The sequence below is a fragment of the Equus przewalskii genome, chromosome 16 (assembly GCF_037783145.1).
Source record: "Equus przewalskii isolate Varuska chromosome 16, EquPr2, whole genome shotgun sequence".
Classification (NCBI taxonomy): Eukaryota; Metazoa; Chordata; class Mammalia; order Perissodactyla; family Equidae; genus Equus; species Equus przewalskii.
Genome location: NC_091846.1, coordinates 73,107,562 through 73,123,139, shown reverse-complemented (window position 1 = coordinate 73,123,139; position 15,578 = coordinate 73,107,562). Strand labels below are relative to the sequence as shown.

At 39.2% G+C, this 15,578-nt stretch overlaps 1 long non-coding RNA gene across 1 annotated transcript in view; it reads left to right on the top strand.

Annotated features, from left to right (window-relative positions):
* Positions 1 to 12,439: 12,439 nt before the first annotated feature.
* The window catches only part of LOC139076403 (uncharacterized), a 28,592-nt gene continuing 25,453 nt past the window's right edge, over positions 12,440 to 15,578 (top strand). The window contains exon 1 of the long non-coding RNA XR_011527979.1: positions 12,440 to 13,474. This is a non-coding gene — a long non-coding RNA (uncharacterized lncRNA). The remainder of the gene's footprint in view (positions 13,475 to 15,578) is intronic.

The window sequence follows — 15,578 nt, the reverse complement described above, 5'->3', positions numbered from 1 at the left end:
CACAGAAACTCTTTTTCCTCCTCTAAAAGTCAACCAGACCTGGCAGCTAGCACTCCCAGGAACTCAGTATAAGAAGCATTGTTTGAGATATCCTTTCCTTGAAACAAATGTTCTTGATATTACTTTACTTAAGTACATCTTTTTCTTTATGGATTACAACTTTTATCCGTAGCTTATATTTGGGTTTTCTGTGATTTGTATTTTACGTAACGGAACTTGACAGTGCTAATCAACAGAGATATAAACGTGATTTGAAAAAGTCCCAGTTTTCTTAATATTATCATGACGAAGTTTCATTAGGCCATCTTCAATAATAAATGTCAGTGCTTAAGATGATAATGAAAATACGAAAATTTCTTCTTTGTAATTTTTGAAATTTGGTTTAAGGCGTACATTCAATATGTTATACTTTTAGCGGTGGATAAGAATTCAAGATATGTATCTACCCACAGAATGCTTATTTTCTTACTATTTTTGTAAACTCCCTGATTTTTTCATTTGAGATTAAAACTAACAATTGCTATAAATTACTCATCATAAAATTGCTTCTTATTGTAATTTGTTCTTGGCTCAAAAAGTTTAGTTAAGAAATGGGAGATTATACTAGTGTTAATAATGTTTTTAAATGTTCCTTTAATACACTAGAAGTGCTTTCATCAAGTGAGTTTCTTTGTATAACTGAGAGATGGAATGATGGATTGAAAGGATGCAGTAGGCAATTCCCTGGGACTGAATCTTAGATTTGCCACAAGAAAGCTGTGAGTCTTAGGTTAATTATCTAATATCATGGAATCTCATTGTGTAAATCTTTAGATTGGTTATGAAACCAAGATATATGCTGTGGCTTCTTTATGTTTTAAGATTAAGAACATCGGCTTAATATTCCTATTTTACCTCCTACAGAAAGTGTAATATCAATCTCAAGATTTCTATAAGTCCCTGCTACAAACTGAATTGTGTACCCTCCAAAATTCACACGTTGATCTTCACCCCCAATACCTAAAACTGTGACCATAGATGGAGATAGGATCATTAAAGAAGTAATTAAGTTAAAATGAAGTCATTTCAGTGGTACCTAATCCAATATGATTGGCGTCCTTATAGAAGAGGAAATTTAGACACAGTCACACACAGTGGGCAGAGAACGTGAAGACATGGGAGAAGACGGTGATCTACATGTACTCCAGGGAAAGAGGCCTGGAATAGTTCCTTCCCTCACCACTCTCAGAAGGAATCAATGCTGCTAACACCTTGATCTTGGACTTCTAGCCTCCAGAACTGTAAGAAAGTAAATCTCTGTTGTTTAAGACACCAAGACTGTGGTACTTTGTTATGGTACCCCTAAGAAACTCACACAATCCTTGGGGTTCACATACAATGTTGCTTGTGGCTCCATTGTCCAGATTTTACTAAACTCTATTGTTTATGTCACCATGAAAATGTTGGGTGGGACCTAAGTGATAGACAGACCTGTTCTCCATTTTCTGCTTTATGTTAATATACTCAAGGAAACAGTCCCTATTCCTCAGTTTCTCTAAAAACCACTCATAGTGGTATTTGAGGTGATTGGGGGTTAACATGACAACAAAATAAACAACCCACAATTATATATCATACACCGTTTTATTGCAAGTCCTCCATTTAAGGCCTCTGAGAATTACTCACCTGCCACATTTCTTGGCAGATTCCAGACTCCTACTTACTGTGTTATTTGAATTCCACTTCTCCTTTCCAAAATCCCCCCAAAAATCTCTCAGCTTTTATTCTCCTTGGTTATTTTCCTTTAAATCCTTCCAAGAAACTATACATTCCCTGCATTTTATTATGTGGAACAATTTGACATTCCATTTGGGCCTGGCTTTTCATTAATAAAGATCCATGGGTTTCATACTGAGCAGTCAGAAGTCCTGGCTAAAACTAGAAACGTTAGCCTTAGTTTTCTTTTTCCTTCACCTATCTTCATGAGTAGAAGAGAGGGGAATAAAAATTTATTTTCTCATTATTATGAACCATACCATCATCTTATATGTTTGAATATCTATGTGTCTTTTCTAGCTACTGCCAATTCCTTGATGGGTTGTTGTGAGGATTGAAGATAAAATGTTCACCTCAGTGGGGGCTGGCCCCGTGGCCGAGTGGTTAAGTTCGAGCGCTCTACTGCAGGCGGCCCAGTGTTTCGTTGGTTCGAATCCTGGGTGCCGACGTGGCACTGCTCATCAAGCCACGCTGAGGCAGCGTCCCACATGCCACAACTAGAAGGACCCACAACGAAGAATATACAACTGTGTACCTGGGGGGCTTGGGGGAGAAAAAGGAAAAAAATAAAATCTTAAAAATGTTTACCTCAGTGGCTGATACATAAAGGGTGAAGAACACATGTCCAGTGAATAAATGAATCAATAATTAGTTTATTGACTGACTAATACATACTTTGCCATTAAATAATATCTTTATAGTAAAGATGATATTTGAATCACCACTGAAGGTGCAGATGAGATTTCCTAGAAGAGAAAAGATTGTACATAGTAATAACAATTATACTGCAAGAAATGAAAGAGCATAGATTTCAAGAAATTATGAGAAACTAAGGGTATAAGATACATAAAAGTGGTGATAGTTGTATTCAACTGCTCAGGCTGCCATAAAAAAATACCACAGACTATGTGGCTTAAACACCAGAAATTTATTTCTCACAGTTCTAGAGGCTAGAAGTCCCAGAACAAGGAGCAGGCCAAGTTGATTCCTGGGGAGAGTTCTCTTCTTAGCTTGCAGATGGCCGCCTTCTCACTGTATCCTTACAAGACAGAGACAGAGGGCTCTGGTAATAAGGACACTGACCCTATCAGATTAGGGACCCACCCTTATGACCTCATTTAACATTTATCACCTCACTGGCCCTATCTTCACATAAAGTCGAATTGAGGGTGAGGGCTTCAACACGAATCGTGAGGGAACACAATTCAGTGCATAATATTCCATCCCTAACCTTTCATATTTCATGTCCTTCTTATATTCAAAATACATCCATTCCATCCCCAAATCTTAACTTATTCAAATATCCACTCTAAAGTTCAAAGTCTCATGCAAACGTCATCTAAATCAGATATGGGTAAGACTCAAGGGACAATTAATCTCACAGCAAGAGTCCTCTCCAGCTATGAGCTTAAGAAATTAACAAATTATGTGTTTCCAATATACAATGGTGGGACAGGCATGGGATAGACACTTCCATTCCAAAGGAAAGAATGAAGAGGTGACGGGTCCCAAGCAAGTCCAAACTTAGCAAGGAAAATCCCATTAGGCTAATATTGCAGGGAACTCATTTATCCAGGTGTGATATATGATAGCATCCTTTACCTTATAGTTAGATTTGTTGCAAAATAATTTAAGTTCTGAAAAAAAGTCAAATTTATAAGTACTGCACAATAGCTGAAGCTGAATATTATAATGACACATATTTATAATATGAAAGGCAGCATTAACGCTTCTGCAAATCCATCTAAACAGAAGCGCTGTCCAATTAATACCAAGCAAGATCTGAGTACATAGGCCCTGTCATATTACAGGAAGCACATCTTGGATCCAGCCCAGGAACAGGCAGCTATTCCTCCAGCCAGTTCCTTCTGTAGCTTCTGTAAGTTTTTCAGTTTCTTGTCACCAGTGATCCTGAGACATAGCAATTCTGAGGCTTCTGAGGCACAACATAGGGTTGAGAATGGCTGGTAATGAAAATCAGCAGATGGATATTTAAACCAGTATGTAATGCGAGAGACAAAAGTACAAGATGAGGCAAGGGAAAATACCAGGATGTCAAGTGGGAGCTGTGACAAGTTAAGCAGAAATAAGCCAAGAAAGGGAAAACAAATATGTGTAAGCAGGAAGAGATTAGGGCTAGGTAGATGAAAAGGACAAGTAGGACTATAGGAGGAAATTCTTGGTAATTCAACTTAATTCCATGAGATACCATGTCTCTGGATTAGTGATTTCTCCCACTGTGGTTTGTATACCAACTCATAAACATGTTAGCTTAAGAGTGCTACCTGACTTGTGAAAACCTGACCCTGTCACAGCCATTTTTTCTGTTCCCTTGGCTTGTCAACTATCTGAGTAAAAATGTCCCTCTTCACTGGGTATGGCTCCTCTGTTTTCTTCTTTTCTGCAAGGCAGCTGTGTCTCTGCCTGATTTCTCCAGCTAGCCAGCCTGTGCTCCATGACCTGGGCCCTTCTGTCCACTAGTGGCAGCTTTTACCACAGGTTCAACCAATATCTACTGCTTCCCAATTCCTCTTTCACACTGGACTCAGCTGTTCTTTTTATGAGCAAACACATATTTTCCTGAATTATTAAAAACATATAAATTTATCATTATGCATTAATATATGTTAATATAATGGTATTACATATTACACACAGTGCAATATTAAGCAAGCATACACACTAAAGTTTGCTCATCAATTCCCAGTAGTATTCTGTTGCAAAAACTGCACCTACTCCATTCTAGATTCGCTGGCCTCTAGCATGCAATTAAGATCCAAGAAAAAGAGAAGAAGAAAGGAAAAGGACAGAGTGCAGTTGGTGGTATAGACGTAGACGGCAGTTCATTTCTCAGGAAGGTGGGCTTCAGCCAGCATTCCTTATCTCATCCTTCCCTTCACTTTGTGCTCCAGCTTTGGCTATCTCCACCAAAGGACATTGACAAATATCATGTTCTTGGCCTTAAATCTCGAGCCCTTCCCATCCCTCTCCCCATTTCTAATCAATGACTCCCTAGGGAGCGTTTCTCACCCCAGACTCAGCTCAAAGGCCTGTTTCTAGTCAAGGTTTTTCAAACACCTCCCCCAACCCCAACTTGACCCTAGATATAGTTTTTCCCTCTTTTGTTTCCCTCATGGACACCTCTATCATGATCCTTGATATGATCCATAATTATTACATATTCACTTGTCAGTTTTCCCAATTTATAGTTAATTTCCAAGCATCTGCTGAAGAGGAGGCCCTCTGTAAAAGATTGCTGATTGAAGAAATGAACAAAATAAATGAACTTATCAAAAATATAGTGTAACAATTGTTTCATTCTCAATCTTAATAACAAATAAGTTAGTGTGACATAATTTAACATATTGGTGTGTCATAATATACTTATATGAACACTAATTGTGTTTACATCCACATAGGTTCAAAACCATAAAAGCTGTATAGGGTAACTGAACAGGAAACATACTAATAAACAAGCACACTTAAGCAAAAATCAAATAAAACTCTGCCTCTCTGTAAAGCACTGGTATTTTTCAGCTCTAAAAGAAGAATTTTGGTTTAAACTGTTTTTCACATTGTTTTAAGCAGTGAAATCTCTTTTTAAATGTTTTTTAGATTTATTTTAGTAAAAATTTACACAAAGCTCCAATATACAATAAAAGGACCATGAACCTGTCTGGCGTTCTACATACTTGCTCTTCTTGTGCTCTACCTCCTTGAGGCCCTTGAGACCCTCGGTGAAAGCCAAGGGCTCCATCCAATAGAATTTGGAAACAACCACCTACATCCATTCTTCTTCTTCATTCTCCACAGCTTTGAATCAGTAAAACTGAATTTTATCACAGACAAACATTGAATTCTTGGTATATTGTATTACCTGATCTGTATTTCCAATGTTTTATTTCACTGTTCTAACCAGTCAAGTATATTTGGTTATTAAAATATTACTGGTAAGTATGTAAATGGTAAAGCCATTTTTGTTAGTTTATCTATGTCCACACAAGCCTACCTGTTGGCCCAGAGCTATAACGTTGTACAATGAATCACCCAGTAGCAGCTTCTAGCAATGGACAAAATTTCTGAAAGAAATAAACTGATAGTCAAGAATATATCCTCAAAACTTCCTTCCATAACTGTGAGAAATACGTAGTCAAACTTGCACTCAAAAAAAAAATCACTAAAATATTTAAAATATCATATTGCATTTCCCATTGTATATCCAAGCACATTTAAGCCCTCATATGCAAAGCTAGTCTATAATAGAGATTATAGCAAAGTTACTGGGTGCTTTCATTCATTTTTACAGTGATTTGCATTGTGCTTTCATCATCTGAAACACAAAACAATATGTGTATGAAACAGAATCAAATTTTGCACGCACAGCCCCTTGCAATATGCAAAATCATCAAACTTCGAAGCTCATAGGGTTAGTGTTGTAAACTTACTAGGATAAATGCGTTTGGAGCTTTACCAAATCAATAACTTTCAAACCGCAGTTTGAAACATTTGTTAAAGTCATAATATGTGCAGGTATGCACATCCTTAAAACATAGGAATGTTTTGTATTTACTGGATGTACACGGAGATCAAAGCCTTTGTCATAAACACTCTCAGTAACACTCTGTGTTTGAGGCATTTCTTTGAGGTAGAGGTCTGGCTTTCTTTTTTTTTTAAGAGCATAAAATCACTTGCAACAACAATGACCTATATTAATAGCATATTTAGAACCTTAACCAGTGCTTCCTAACATTAAATTTAACATTTAAGGCTTTGATATAAACCATGTTTAAACTATCAAAACTATTGTCTTACTTTATGGATGCAGCCTGCCAACATTCATTGCACACCTTCCCAGCGCAGAATATTACAGCAGGGATAAAGCCTGCCAGAATATTAACTTTGCAACTCATTTTCCATAAAGCTTTAGCAAAATCTTCATTTTTCTTCCTAAATTGTACACTATGATTAGTAAATATGTTCATTATGCATCACAACATAAATCAAACTTGGCTGAGCTGAGAGTTTAAGCTCAATACGTCTATTTTCTTGTTTGACTACTGTGTGCTGTAAAGAATAAAGTCCCAGGGCATAGTTGACTGAAAGCCCCACTGCCAAATGTTTAACAAATAGCTTATGAGTCCCTTGTACAACATGGACACTTTAAAGTCCTTGATAATTTAGCATTTATTTTAGCCAATATATTCTAATTAACTTTGTTTTCCCAAAAATGTTTGAACCCATCAATGTTTCAAATTTGTATAACCAAAGAGAAGGCATTTGCTGAAAGCCCATACTTTTGGAAATAATTACAAAAATAAAATTCTGGTCAGGGATCCATCCTCTAAACAATAGTTGGTCAACCATAAAGTCATTTCAGATATGAAGAGCTAGTATTATATGTCTATGTGAATATTAAATGTACGTATCCACAAGACATTTTCTGGAAATGGGGTTAAGGATGTCTCACATTTTGCATCAATTCATTCTTATTCATCTTCTTCTCCATGGAACAAGGAAAGAAAGAAACAAAGGCATTGTATAAAGGAAGGTTAGGCTCCTCCATCTCACTCTTCATTTTTTGCATATGAGTGCTGAAATTAGCTATATAAAGGGAAATACATTATAATATTTAAAATATTCTAATAATTTTTTAATATCTCCCACCAGGGAGGGATTTGGGTGCAGAGTGAAAGGGAGCATCCATGCTTATGAAAAGCAGCATGACTGGAAACCAACAGGCATCCAGTAAGTTTGACTTCTCCAATTTTTGGCTGAAACAGAAAGATTTTGATTTGTTTAGCTCCCACTTAAGCAGAAACAGCTCTTGCCGGAAGGGGAAAGAAGAGACAGAGGAGGTTGGGAGATTGAAATGAGATGTTTTGGTAAAGAGATTTCATTCTCAAATGTGGAACCTCAGACCATGTGCAACTAATGGCTTTTTGTCCAAGAAGAAATATTTTGGGCCAGTGTGAATAGTTAGGAAGTGTTCACTGAAGTGACACAAATATTTATATAAAATATAGCACAGCCTTCCTGTATTTAATTGCATTTTAGGAGAAAGAGAAGAATCTAACAGAAGTCATAAGAGGTTGTTGAAATGTCCCACAGTAGAGTGTGTGCCTTTGCTGAAAAATGAAAGTTATATTATGTGCTACCTTTTCATCTGTTGCATGTCTTTGCCAGCTGTGGAGACATGTCACATGCCATTATTCTGCAAATTTTACTCTCTTTCTCAATTGCTAACCTCTTGTTGACAGTAATCAGAACTTGATGGAGGGGCCTATGCAGGTGTTATATGATAGTTGGTGCTAGTGTGATATAGTGTGTGACAGTTTTAGTATTATATCCTGTAGGATGATACATCATCAAATAATATTTCAGATAATCCTTAGTCTTTCAGCAAAAACGTAATTGTTACTCATCTAATAATATTTCCAGATGGCACAGTGGGTGAGGTGTGGGCTAAAAATAGAGGAAGACTAAGCTAAAAAAGTGTGGCCAGAGCAAGCTATGAAATAAAGAAAATTAGCAGGGATTGTGCAGAAGTGCCAAATTCTTTTCAAAACTAAAGTTACTTAAGACTGGCCATAGTGAAGAATTAAGCAAAAAGAACCACGTTTAGTTTTGTGGGATAACATTTTGAAAAAGTGGAAGAATGATTTGAAATACTCCCCTCTTAAGGCTTGTTTCTAAAGGGCAAGCATTGTTGAAAAAGTAGATGGTTTTCTTTATAAATTTCAGGACTGGGTACCCAATTTATGGAAATGACAGACTTGCAGACAGCTTCTCATAATTAATACTTAAATATGGCAATATGCTATTCTATTGTTTCCCACAAATTTTGGTTTCTTAAAGAGCAAAAGCCAAAGAATTTGTTATAAAAATTTACATTTGTCGTTGTTAAGTAACATTTACTTTTGCTAACTGGCATTGTTTCTCCACCAGAGCGTGCTAAGATTTCTTTATTTATTGACGGACTTGCCAACTCTTTCTGAAGATTCAGTGCACTCACTGTAGTAGAGGGCATGGCCTTTTAAAGTATTAGACCTCTCAGTAATTACAGTGCTTTTTTGATAACCAAGCATATGACACCTACAAGTTGTATTTTCCAAACTTACAAGCAAATATTTAATGAGCAGATATTCTATGACACTTACATCCTGAATTTTTAATCAATGAAGGAATTTTTCATGTTTTAGAGAATGAAAAAGTGAAGAACAATGCCCTAAAAGTTTTACAATCTCCAGAAGCTATGATTATATTAATGTTCTAATCATTTAACTTTAATTTTTATACTACATGCGTGAAGAGTCCATGTTTCTTATAAAGGGCAGCATTTTTATTGCATTACTCGGTAGACAGATTTTACAATCTGTTTGTTTCTTTTCCCAGTTGAATGAAACAGGACAACCAAAGGTCTGAGACGCCAACTTTTGATAACTTTTCATAAAAAAACAAAGAGGTAACTCAAATCCTTATCTTTGACATGGGAAATTAAGAATGATGAATATTTAGCTTTACAGAGTTTTTTCATTCAGATATTCTTGTTTATACAGCAAATCTACAGCATGACCTACTGGGTGTATATGAATGTGTTGTTTTTTTCTTTCATTTAGAAATGATAATGGGTTTAGGATGTTTTTCTAATGTAAAGATCAGAGTACTTTATATATTTTTCCTGTATCTTTTCTTTTTTTTTTTTTTTGAGGAAGATTAGCCCTGAGCTAACTGCTGCCAATCCTCCTCTTTTTGCAGATGAAGACTGGCCCTAAGCTAACATCCGTGCCCATCTTCCTCTACCTTATATGTGGGACTCCTACCACAGCATGGCTTTGCCAAGTCATGCAATGTCCACATCCGGTATCTAAACTGGCGAACCCCAGGGCCGCCTAAGCGGAAAGTGTGAACTTAACCCCTGCACCACCGGGCCAGCCCCTTCCTGTATCTTCTGAGTAGGTCTTTAAGAACAATGAAAATTTCCACTTTAACAAGCATGTGCAAAAATACAATTTCTTGGATAAGCTACACAGTGATTAAATGGATTCATCCAAGTCTAAAGAAATAACACAGTTAGAAAGAGAAATTAGAATATCACTGTTGTCACAGGTATTTTTGCTACATCAGGCTTTAATTTGTATTAATATGTTAGTACTTTTGTCTAAGTTTGTGGCTTTAAATAAAAAAATGGCTTCAGGTGTTTCATTGACTTGATCATAAACCCACACAATTTATTGATAATAAATGCCTTTTCAGATATTGTCTTTCAGTCATTTCATTCAAATCTATCTATGTACTTATCTATCTAACTATCTATCACTGTATTTATGCATTTTTTTGTTTGTTTGTTTAAGGCTCAGGAATTGGGTAGCAATGTGTCTTGGAAGGGGTTATCAGAAACGACCTATTCTGTTTTTCCTGGAGCTACTAATGTGCCTTCCATACCCTTATTAGCAGATGAATTACCAAGGCAAGGAGGACATACCTCACACATTTAGCCCAATTTAAGATCTCCCAGCATGGAACTGATAAACTGTAAGATTGTACCTTAAAATGCTTTATTACAAAAACTGTTGGGGCTCAAAGCTAATAGCATACTCAATGGTGAAAAACTGAAGGTTTTTCCTCTAAGATTAGGAACAAGACAAGGATGTTCACTCTTGCCACTTTTATTCAACATAGTATTAGAAGTCCTAGCCAGAACAATTGAGGAAGAAAAAGAAAAAGAAAGGCATCCAAATTGAAAAGGAAGAAGTAAAACTGTCAATATTTGTGGATGATATGATTTTATAATAAAAAACTGTAAAGAGTCAACAAAAAAACTATTAGAAATAATAAACAAATACCGTAAAGTTGCAGGGTACAAAATCTGCTGCATTTCTACCAAACACCTGTTAGAATGACTATTATCAAAAAGAAAGAAACAGCAAGTATTAGAGGGGACATGGAGAAAAAGTAACACTTGTACACTCTTGGTGGGAATGTAAAGTGGTATAGCCACTATGAAAAAGACTATGGAGGTTCCTCAAAGAATTAAGAATAGAACTAGCACATGATCCAGCTATTCAACTTCTGAGTATTTATCCAAAGAATACAAAACACTAATTCAAAAAGATATACATGTACCCCTACATTCATTGTAGTGCTATTTACAATAGCCAATATATGGAAACAACTTAACTATGCATGGATGGATGAATGGATAAAGAAGAAATGGTAAACAGACACAATGGAATACTACTCAACCATAAAAAAGAATGAGATTATGCTATTTGCAACAACATGGATGTACCTTGAGGGTATTATTCTAAAGTTATATGAAGAAAGATAAATCCCTAATGATTTCACTCATATGTGGAATATAATAAAACAAATGAACAAACAAAACAAAAACAAACTCACAGATACAAAAGACAGATTGGTAAGTACCAGAGGGGAGAGGGGATGGGAATGGGCAAAGGGGGTCAATTCTATCATGATGGATGGAAACTGGATTTTTGGTGATAATCATGTATTAGATGATGAACTACCAATTTGTACACCTGAAACTTGTACAATATTAAAAATCAATATTCCCTTAATTAAAAAAAAAAGGAAGAGAGGAAGCTGGGAAAGGAAGTGGGTGGGACCTCCTCTTTAAAGGGAAAATGCAGCTGGGCAGTGGGGGGACATTTGGGAGCTAGTGTTTGTGTACAGGGGAGGGGGCTTTGGAGGCTTGTCTTTGAGTTTCTGCCTGTGACTCAAGATAAACTTGGGGTGAGGTGTCTAGAATGCTCCTTTGCAATGACCTGTGTAGCCCATGAGAACTGTCCCCAGTCCCATATGAATGCTAAGGACACGGGGTCTATGTGTGGCTTCCCAGAAGCCAGCACACAGGGTAAGCACTCAACACTAAGCTCCTTATTTGCTGAACAGAAGAATGAACAACAGGGAGTTTTGCAACCACTAGCCATGTTTTGTTACCACAAAATTTTAACTAGCTGTTGCTGACCTCTAGGAGAAGCGGTGCCTCCTTGGAACTTCTCCAAATCCACAGGGTCCCATCCCAGACCCTTAGCTGCTCACTGCCCAGGTTCCAACTAGGGAGAGAGGACAGAAGGATGAAGACCTTGATGGTGGGGATTGGAGCCAATGAAAAAGGCAAGATGTGTATGATGAAGCTTATAATGGAGACCAAAGGAAGTGATGTCAGCAGAAACACAAGGGGCAGTCGGGACAGTTAGGTAAACACCAGACCGAGCAGGTCAGAGCGAGAAGTTTCTTTTTTTCTTTTTCTTTTTCTTTTTGAGGCAGATTAGCCCTGATCTAACTACTGTCAATCCTCCTCCTTTTGCCGAGGAAGACTGGCCCTGAGCTAACAGCTGTGCCCATCTTCCTCTACTTTATATGTGGGACACCTACCACAGCCTGGCCTGCCAAGCAGTGCCATGTCCACAGCCGGGATCGGGGCCAGCAAACCACAGGCCACCAAGCAACGGAACATGCGAACTTAACTGCTGCGCCACCCAGCCAGCCCAAGAAGTTTAAACAAGTACTACACACCCAAGTTCCACGGCTGGAAGGTTCCTAAGCTCAGGCTCCACAAAGACCTTCAACACTGGGCGCGCTTGACGCCCCCTTCCACGTGATGCGTGGGAGGGTCGCAGAAGACGCCGCAGGGGCAGGGAGGTCACCGTGCATGCGCAGAGAGGGCGCAGCCAGGAGAGCCTGGGCCCGCCCTCTGTGCTTCTGCCTCTGGCACGCTGCCTGGCAGAGACCTGGTTGCAAACGGGCCTTAACACGCGGACTGCAACCTGGGGTGCCGAGCCACGCGGAGCTTCAGCTGAGAGGCTGCCTGACCGGGCGGGGCAGGGATGGGAGGGTGCAGAAGAAGCGGGAGGACGAGGAACTGAAGCCCCGGAAGCCCTGGAGGTCCCAACCAAGGACTCCAAGCTGGAGACCGAGGTTCTGGAGAAGCCACAACAGCTCAAGGAGCTGACGCAGCGGCAGGCCCGCGGGAACTGGAGGCCGTGCGCGCTGCAACGCTGATCTGAGGAGGGGCGGCGGGAGCAGGAGGGCCGCAAGGAAGCTGGCGGCCTTGCCTGAGAAGCTATGAAAGGAAGACTGCCAGAGGACCCGCATTCGGAGGAGGCTGCTGCTGCTCCTGCGCCGCCCCCGCCAGCCGTCCAGCCCCGCCTCACCTCCATCCAGGACGAGGCCCTCAAGCCAAGAGGAAGGTGGAGAGCGGGCACCCAGGGTGGCAGGCCCTGGTTGTCGGGCCTGGGCGTGGTGAAGAAAACGGACCTGGAACGCCTCCCTTGGTGGGGCCGCATGGCCCCTGCCCCAGACACAGTGAAAAACAGGAAGGCAGCTGACCTTGCACCCCAGTCACCAGTACCTCCTCCTACTGCCAGCTGGGTGCATATTCAGACAGCAAGGACAGCAGTGGCAGCACCTGAGGCCTGCGCCCCTGCCCAGCTCCTTCGCCAGGTCAAGGGTCACATGTCTGACTCCAGCTTGTGGTCGGCCCAAGAGTCCTAGCACCGACCAGTGCCGCCACTGGACAAGCAGGAACATCCTCCGAGCCAGTGGGGCCAGAAAGGGCTTCAGCCGCGGGGCTTGGTTCCTCTCCTGTCCTACCACTCAGCAGCCCCCTGGGACGTCGCGCTCCCCAGCTCACGCCACCCTCGACCTGGCCCTGAGTTCAGGGCTGCAACGTCCCTGGAGCGGCTCTCGGCTTCAGGTAGGCCTTTGAGATGTCAGCCGTGAGTTAAGCATGTGGGGAAGCCTGCCCACCCCCGGTTGGTTTCTTCCCTTCCTGCCAGACAACTGTCTGGAACCAATAAAAGGAACCTGCAAGAAACCCCCCACAAAAACAACCAAAAATACTGTCACGGCTTTGTTTAAGTCTGCATTGTTAATTTAGCCATAATTTCTATGGATACAATTCTTAAGGTATACGATAAAATGAGATAGTGTTGAATAAGATTGACTTAGACCAAAGATTCCACATTCTCGTTTTCGTATAGTACTTGTGTTCTAAAACTTTATTCTCTAAGTGCATGCTATGTTACTCTTATCGCATACTCTGTGTCCTCTATCTTATAAAATCTTTACGACTTACTTTCAAAAGTTACCTATTATTTCACAAATTGAGAGATTCGAAAGCTGAAGCCTAGAGAGGTAGGTTAATTTGTCTGAGGTCACACAGGTATTAAATTGGTGGACCTAGAAGTAGAAACCAGTTCTTTTGTCTCGAGACTAACATCAGCTACCTTGCTAATGTGGCCCTATGCTGATGTCTTTGGTTAATTGCTTAAAACAAACCAGACGAGTATACTCATTAGTAGGGTCCCGTCATAAGATTGTACTGTTTTGCTTTACTTATTTTTTTCATCTTAATCTGTGCATTATTCAAGTAAAATATGCTTCCTGATCACCGTGGAAATTGTCCATAACAGAGGGTGATGATGATAATGACAATATCAACCCTTAAAATAAGGACAGTAGGGTGATTGCCTTACATAATTTTTGTGTTAGCAAAATGGCTTAGTAGTACTATTTATTTATATTTTTTTGTTTATTTTTGCTTTTGGTATTCATTTCCCTTCAGAGTCTTCATTCTCTCTTTACCAGGTTAAACAACCCAAAATTTTCCAATATTTGCCAGTCCTACGTTATCCACATTTATGTTTCTACTTGACACCGAATTCAGAGCACTCCTGGACTATGGCTCGCTTCAAAAAAGCTTTTTTTGGTTTGGTCTGAAAAAAATATAGCAAACTTTGCTGTTTTAGTTATTTCTTCCAAACTTCCTTCTGAGGACTTAAGATTTACTTTTTCCAAAGTATTGGTATTTATCTTCAGTCACTGCATAGAGGGAAAGAGGTCAATTGAATCTAGCACCTTGGCTTTAGGTGTACATGTGCTTATTGATAAGTAGTATCAAGAAAGATGCTCGGGAATTTCAATTTTAGCAAATTCTTTTCCTCTTTTCCATGACAACTAATATTACTAGAGGGCAGTTTTCCCTTGCAGTTATGTTATGAAAGAACTTCTGTGTTTAACTTTTCCAAGAATACCGTCATGTGTCACTGAACGACTGGGAAATGCTATGAGAGATCTGTCCTTAATTTTGTTGTTGTGTCAACATCGTAGGTTGTACTTAGACAAAACTAGATGGTATAGCCTACTACACATCTAGCTATATGGTACAAATCTTGTGTGACTACTCTTGTACATGGGTCCATCATTGACTGAAATGTTGTTATGCAGCACATGACTGTAAATACATAAGTAGAAAAAACAGATCTTAGTCCAGTCAAAAGTGTATTGATATATAAAATTTCATTCAAAAGTGTACAAATATCCAGGGCAGTTGACTTAAACAAAAGAAAATCCTTAGCTTTTCAAAAATAAGAAAGAAGTAAAGAAAGAAAAAAAGAAGGAAAGAAAAATAGAACTTTTGGACGTCATTAGAAGTTGAATATCGACGTCTAGGAGTTTTATGGCTGGATAAAATGAATGCCACTCTTTGGATATTTCAGAATTTCATTCCAGGTGTGAATAACCTCAGAACAGGGAGACTCTGCAAAGTACATTAGCTCTAAATTATTAATAAAAAACAGATTTTATTTAGGGGCAGAGTGGTATGGGAATTGAGATTCCAAGACTGCACATTATTGTTCACTTAGGGATATTGTGTTAGGTAACAGTAAAGAAAAGAAGAGGAGAGGAAAGGCCGGTAGTTTTAACATCTAACACTAGAGCATGTTCAAGGTGTGAACCATAATTCCCAAAGGGACAGGAGACTAGGTGTCCGCCTCCTTGATCTAATGCCATAATGT